Below are 7,309 nucleotides of genomic sequence, written 5' to 3'. Positions count from 1 at the left end.
GCGGACAAATCTCTTCCTTTTCTTTTTTTCAAAAATTGAAACCCAGATAGATTCAAATTTCTCCAGTTTGTGATTCCCTCTTTTCTTTTCTTTTAGCATTTTTGCTTTTCTCTTTTCTCTTTTTCTCTTTTCTTCTCTTCCCCAATGTGGGGTGCGATCATAGATGCTTTGAAAAGAACCTCCAATTTTGGCTCAAATGAGGATGCAAGGGATAAATAGTGTTTGGATGGTAGAAGCGATGGCCAAAGTATCATTCTTACACTTCATGACAATCAAAGTAATGCAATGCTCATTGAGAACCCATTCCCTTTTGAAAGTTTTCCAATGTAGGGTAGAGATCATTAAGGCCTTTATTTGAAACGAAATTATCCTTTCAAAGGCTCAAATGGGAGAGCAAATGATAAAATGTGTATAGGTAGAGAAACGAATGCTCAAAGTATCATTCCAAATTTTCAAAACAAACAAGAATAATGCACATTTTTGCTTTCACTTAGATGCGAATTGAATATAATTATACACAGTGGACATTTCTCAAACAAAGATTGCCCCAACTTGTAACTATCAATCAATGTGACTGATTTTATTTTGGGGTTGAATGAAATGGGCAAAATATGAATTGTACAGTGAATTGTTCAGTGAAGGAGAAAATGTATCCCATGAGGCCTTTGGAGTGACCATTCACTTTTTTTCTGAGCACTCTTATTGTATAGGTCGGATCACCAATCTAGTGTATATGAGGATTTTAGAGAGTATACACTTGCGAAATTCAGGCTATAGGTTGAAAAAATCTCAATTTGGTCTTATTTCTCAAAATTCATCATGAAATCTCCAATGAGTAAGAATAAAGAATGAAATGTACATAAATATATACAAAACAATGATTGTCCAAAAATTTTATTGCTGAAAAAGTTTGAAACAAAAATTCTCATTTAATTATGATACAAATGAGAAAAGAGAAACTTGTAAAGAGCTCCACATATACACTTTTTGTCTCCTTTTCTTTTGACACAAAAATATATTAACAAGTCAAATATACAAAATTTTCCTTGAAAACAATTATGAAATCTCTTAGAAGCTCTTAGCCTAGAGCTTTCAGATGGATCTTTCAGGTTTCCATTATTGGATCTGCCCAAGAATCAAATAATACTTTCCAAACTTTATCGGATCAAAAAATTGTTATCCAATATAGGGAAATATTTTCATCTTATTGAAACCCTTTTTTATGAATGCAGGGGAGGGGGGAAACAAAAGAAAAATACCCCGAGTTAGTAAACAAAAATATAAAATCGGTATGCATGTCCTATGGGAGAACCCTTTTATGCCAAGGGTAGGCCTAGCATGAAAATGCAATCCTCTAGGGTAGGCACTATACCATACCTGACGGATCTGATCAACTCATTGAGTGAAAAATAATTTTGAAAAATTTGGTCAATTGGAGTGACGAGAGACACTTTGTCAAAATGAGGTCAACGTCCGAATGGATTGATCACTTTTGATCGATACAAGAATTTGCAAAAACGCACGGGTTTGACCTTGACGAACTTCCTATCGAAGAGATTGGAACTTTTCCCAGTGAAGCACGGGTCAAAACTCCAACTAATCAAATGGCTGGATGCAATGGATGCTTTTCTCAAAATCGACTAGGTTTTCCATTTTGAAATTCGACATTGACATCCTAATTGACAATTTATTAAAAATCGACCGGATTACCCTAAATAGGTCAAATGAATTGAATGCAATTTAATTTATCCAAAATTAATCAGATCACCCTAAAAAGGGTAAATTGATCAAATAGATTGAACGAAACTTGATTTATTCAAAATCGGCTTGGTTGCCCTAAAAATGGGTAAATTGGCCAAATGAATGAAATTGAATTAGTGATTTATTCAAAAATCGGCCGAATGACCCTAAAAAGGGTAAATCGGTCAAATGAATTGACGATTTATTCAAAATCGACCAGGTGACCCTAAAAAGGGTAAATTGGTCAAATGAATTAACGATCTATTCAAAATCGACCATGTGACCCTAAAAAGGGTAAATTGGTCAAATGAATTAACGATCTATTCAAAATCGACCATGTGACCCTAAAAAGGGTAAATTGGTCAAATGAATTGATGATTTATTTAAAAATCGACCAGGTGACCCTAAAAAGGGTAAATTGGTCAAATGAATGAAATTGAATTAGTGATTTATTCAAAAATCGGCCGAATGACCCTAAAAAGGGTAAATCGGTCAAATGAATTGACGATTTATTCAAAATCGACCAGATGACCCTAAAAAGGGTAAATTGGTCAAATGAATTAACGATCTATTCAAAATCGACCAGGTGACCCTAAAAAGGGTAAATTGGTCAAATGAATTGATGATTTATTCAAAAATCGACCAGGTGACCCTAAAAAGGGTAAATTGGTCAAATGAATTGACGATTTATTGAATGAATTGGCAAAATGGATTGGTTGAATTGTCCGGCCATTGGTTATTCCAAAATTATTGAGGTGCATTGGTCTATGACCTTCTAAAAATCAAATTTTGGCCTCAATTCATTTATCGTCTCAACAGGAGGAATCATTTGTGAATTTCTTCAAATTAATGTCCTTCACGCAAGGGATTTTTACCAATTTTTGCTAAAATGGCCAAAAAGTGATTATTAGATGCTCATATTCCAAAGATCACTCTATGAAAATGATCGGATCCTACCTTACCTTGTGCACTTCCCCTTTGGATGGTACAAAAATGTAAACGTGCAAGTCTCACTGGATTAAGTATCCGAGACACAAGGTGGCTTATTCCTAAACACGGGATTCCCTATGTGGCATTCCCTTTCTATGGTTTATGCATGATGCCATTTATTAAAGCGATGTAAATATGTGACAAATATGACCTAAGGGACATAAATAATGCATCGGGGGGAAAAAGGTCTAAAATGAAATGTATTTATTAAGTATAATGACTGAAATTTAAACATGTGAGTTATCTAGTGGGTAGGTCACTAAAAGAGTGCCAAAAGGGCCTCTTATTGCTAGGGCATATGAATGCAAGCCAAGAAAACAAAAGAATGGTTAGTGCAATTGGTAATACACATAACATATTGGGAGCAATTAAGAAAAAGAAATACAATAAAGCAAGTAAGAGGGGTGGAACCCCTTCCCTCGTGCCTAATGTGCTTAAAATAGGGTGAGGCTGACTCTAACCTAGGAAAATTCTAACATGGATGCATGAGGCTGGGGTTCACTAATGCATCTAGACTCGATAAGGTTTCGGCTCCCAAGCCTTCAGACCTAAAGGCGAAGGGTCATCACTCCCAGGGCCTTTGATCGGTGGCTCGAGTGATCCCTTAGGTAGCGCTATGGGCGCAGAGCACACCAGCCGCCTACCCAAGGCAATCGATCCTAATCCTACAAGGCGGTGTGGGAAACGCCCACGAAAAATAAAATAAAATGGGATAAAAGCAAGTAAACGTGCACGTATGAAGGGTTTTCCAATTTTGAGGGAAGGGGTTGAGAACCACGAGAGGCTCTAAAGGTGACACCCCCCCCAAATGCAATGCAAGCGCGAGATAAACAAGTAAACATACATCCAATCAACCAATCACACGTACGTGAGTGAGGGAATAGTTTGATACGCGCGTGAGGAAAAGGGTCCTAAAAAGGGAAAATGCAACCCTAATATCCACATGCTATACATAAAAAAGGTAGAAAAAGGAAAAGAACGGCTAAATCAAATGCTCGGACCCACTTAGGAAGTCCCCAGTGGAGTCGCCAACTGTCGCGCCCCACTTTTTGAATGGATGAAGTGTGGATTGTGTGGTGTGTGGTGTGCAATGTGAAAAAGTAAAAGGCCATGGGACTTATAATGCGACGATTTGGCCAAGTGAAGTTCAAAAGGGTTTTTTGTATCAAAAATGGAGTCGCCACTTGGTATAGAGTTAGGGTGTACCAAGTCACCCAAAAATGATTTTTGTTTTTGAATAAAAAAGTAAATAAACCCTTTTTGAGAACTTTTGGGTCTACGTAACCAAAAGAGGGATCGGGGGTCACATTTGACGAAGGGGAAGGCAAGGATAAAAATCCAAGGCACCCCTTCGACCTAGCCAAGGCTAGTTGCGTGACTTAAACCAATTTTCCCTAATTTTTTCTACCCAAGGTATGTATCGTGTATTGGATATGTCTATATGAATGCAAAAACCTAGACCTAGGGGGATTGGGGGAAATTTCTCTTCAAAGGTTGAGTGGTGCCAATCACATTAATTGTGAAGCCCAATAATGATCCTTTTGGAGAGGTCACACCTAAACCTAAATGACGTGAAAAATGAGTGGAATGCATGCCATGTGAAAGTGTGAGTTTGTGTGAAGTGAGAAAAATGATAAAAGTAATAAGATAAGAGTGAAGGTGTGCAAATGTAGATGAAAGTACTCGTGTGCGAGTGAAAGTGATAAAAAGGTGCATGTGTGCAAATGAGACAAAAGTGAAAGTGTAATGATAGAGTGGATTGAGAATGCATGAGCCTAGGGAATTCATGCATATTGGGTACGGGGAGACCTAAATCGTGACTTGATTTTCCCTTTGATTAGAAGGCGAAACTAGCGTGCTAAGGCTATCGAGTAGCCACACTCGCTCGTTTTCCTTATCGGAAGGGGACACTCAAGCAAAATGAACCCTATAGCTAGTATGGGATGCAAAACCTAAAATGAGGGGAAAAGGGGGTCGAGGATCATGCCAAATGATAAAACTAAGGAAAAATGCATGATATGTAGTGAACAGACAAATGATGTGCTAACGAGGGGAAATCCCTAAGGGTCTAGTGTTGGACTAGCCCATTCTATGAATTCCGACTAGCGCTGGACTAGCGGAAACGTACATTCATCCATTCCACTCATTCATGGCTATGAAAGCAAGTAGACATGCCAAAACACTCGTAAACACATAGCACATAGCACTTAGCATGCTCGACTAGATGCAAGAGCCTAATAAAGCAATTAAACATGTAGCAACAAAAACAAGCAACCAAGGGGAAGGGGAAATGGACCAGGTGCTCTCCGAGTGCTATCTATTACAAGCCAAGAGGTGTACACATACCCCATAAAACATAAATAAAATTGCTCGCCAGGCCCTATCTATTACAAGCCAAGAGGTGTACACATACCCCATAACGAATAACTTAAACAAAAGCGAAAAGTAAATGAACTAAATGAAAGAAATTTAGTCAAGGCAAGGAAAGCGAAGTAGACATGCATATCCACATAACACATAGGAGCACATAAGGTCAAATGAAATGCAAATAGGGATAGAGTGTACCTCCCTCGAATCGATGTCCTAATGAGGTGGAATTACCAATTTACCCTCCAAAATAATAAAAAGGTCAAGGTACCAATTTATTTGGGAAAATTAAAGAAAATAGGCAAACACAAGCTCACTTGGTCATAAAGCCCCTAATGTTATGAATTAAGTGCAATTGAAATGAAGCATGGTAGTCAATTGAAACAAACAAGCAATGAAGTTGTAAAATTAAAAGCCAAGGACCAAATTGATGAAAATTTTCAATTACTTGGGTCCTAGTGGAACAAGGAGAGACTTGGGGGCCAAAGTATAATTTTTCAGAAAAATTCCATGCAAGCTCATGCAAACTACGTGGGAAATTTGCTTCTGCAACTAACATTTCTGCTGATGGCCTTCTACAACAAAATGCAACCGGACCTCAACCTTTAAACACCATTTTCATTGGAAAAGAAAACTTCTAAACTAAACATTAAACCTGAAACTAACACTAGGCTAGCAGCAACGTTTAGCATTCATTAGACAAACCAGTGAATTGAAATCCTACAAAATGCAGATTCTCTTCAAAAAACTGTTTTCTTCCTAATTCATCATCTTAAGCAAACCACATTTCAACACCTCAAACAGCTAATACACAATCACTAGACATTCATCCCATTTTCCATCATGAAATCCTTCTTTTTAAGCACCAAAGTCATGCAAATCAGATTTGAAGAAAGCTTCTGCAACTACAATGAAACATGCTTTCTTTTTGCTTCAAAGCTTGCTGCAAATCTTTTTTCTTGCAAGGATATCAACCTCAACACTAATTTTGATAAAAAATCTTTCAACCAAACATTCAAAGCTAATCTAAGCAGTATAACATACAATTTCAAAGTTCAAACAAATCAAAACATAGAAGGAGAATCACACAAAGGCTAGAGCAAAATTGCAGCAAGCATTCGGCAACCAGAAATTCATTTTTCCAGCAAGCATTCTTTCGGCCACTTTTCATTTCAACCCCCAGAATGCAAACCCAACACCCCTTGTCTAATATCTCATCAAGTATGTGATGAGATCCACTTGGTAGACTGCTACGGGAAAGGAAACAGCAAAAACGGGAGCATGATGAATCTAAGCATAATAAAAGTCATAAAAACCGAGAGCTTTTGCAGATTTTCTGGTTTTGTTCATTTAAACACTACTCATGGATTCAATCAATGAAGCCATGAATCCCAATGACAATATAACCACACAATACACGATCCAAACATCAGAGATATAGCCAAAACGAATTGCTAAACGGGTCTCTACAAAGAAACAGAGATGAAACCGCAAAGAAAGGAAGCAAGACGACAAAGCAAGCAAAAACAGCAAGGTGTTTGACATATCTCGGGCAGGTCTGAGCTTACGTGAGAGATAAAGGGTTAAAAGGATTACCTTTGGGAACTTTAGGAGGTCCAGTAAGCAAGGAAAAAAATGGAAAAGATCGCATTCAGATGATAGCTTCGAAGCGGCAAATTTCTGGTGAAGAACACCTAAGGGCTGGCGGCCTTGCTACTAGGAGGATGAAATTTCGAGGGGATGAAGACACCCTTTCCAGAATGTTTATCAACAAAGATTGCTCCTTTAATTGACGTAGCTTTCCAGAAAACGAAATCTTCCTGAGAAGCCCTGAAATGAGGCGGGGAAGATGGCCTCTTCGTCAGCCAGGCGACGAAGTTTTCTGCAATCTTCCTCTTTCTCAACTTTCTCCCTCACCGCTGCCTTTTCTTTTCTTTTGCCTTTGCTGTTTTTTATCTCCCCGGCTCCCTCTTGCTCCCTTTTCTCTCTTTTACTTAGCTCTCCCCCGGTTGTCTTTACCCATTCTTCCCAGAGCTCTCGGTTCAACTCTTTCTCCTTCACTCCCGCAGCCGTGAACCTCTCTTTTGTTTTTCTTTCTCTCTCCCCACGACCTTCTCTCTTTTTCGTTTCTCCGTTTTTCCCCAGCCGTTCACTCAATAAGTCTCCCGTAGCTTTTGCTTTTCTACAGCCGGACCCCTAATCTCTCTTTTGC

The sequence above is a fragment of the Coffea arabica genome, chromosome 6e (assembly GCF_036785885.1).
Source record: "Coffea arabica cultivar ET-39 chromosome 6e, Coffea Arabica ET-39 HiFi, whole genome shotgun sequence".
NCBI classification, from domain to species: domain Eukaryota; kingdom Viridiplantae; phylum Streptophyta; class Magnoliopsida; order Gentianales; family Rubiaceae; genus Coffea; species Coffea arabica.
Note: the sequence above shows the minus strand (reverse complement) of the source record.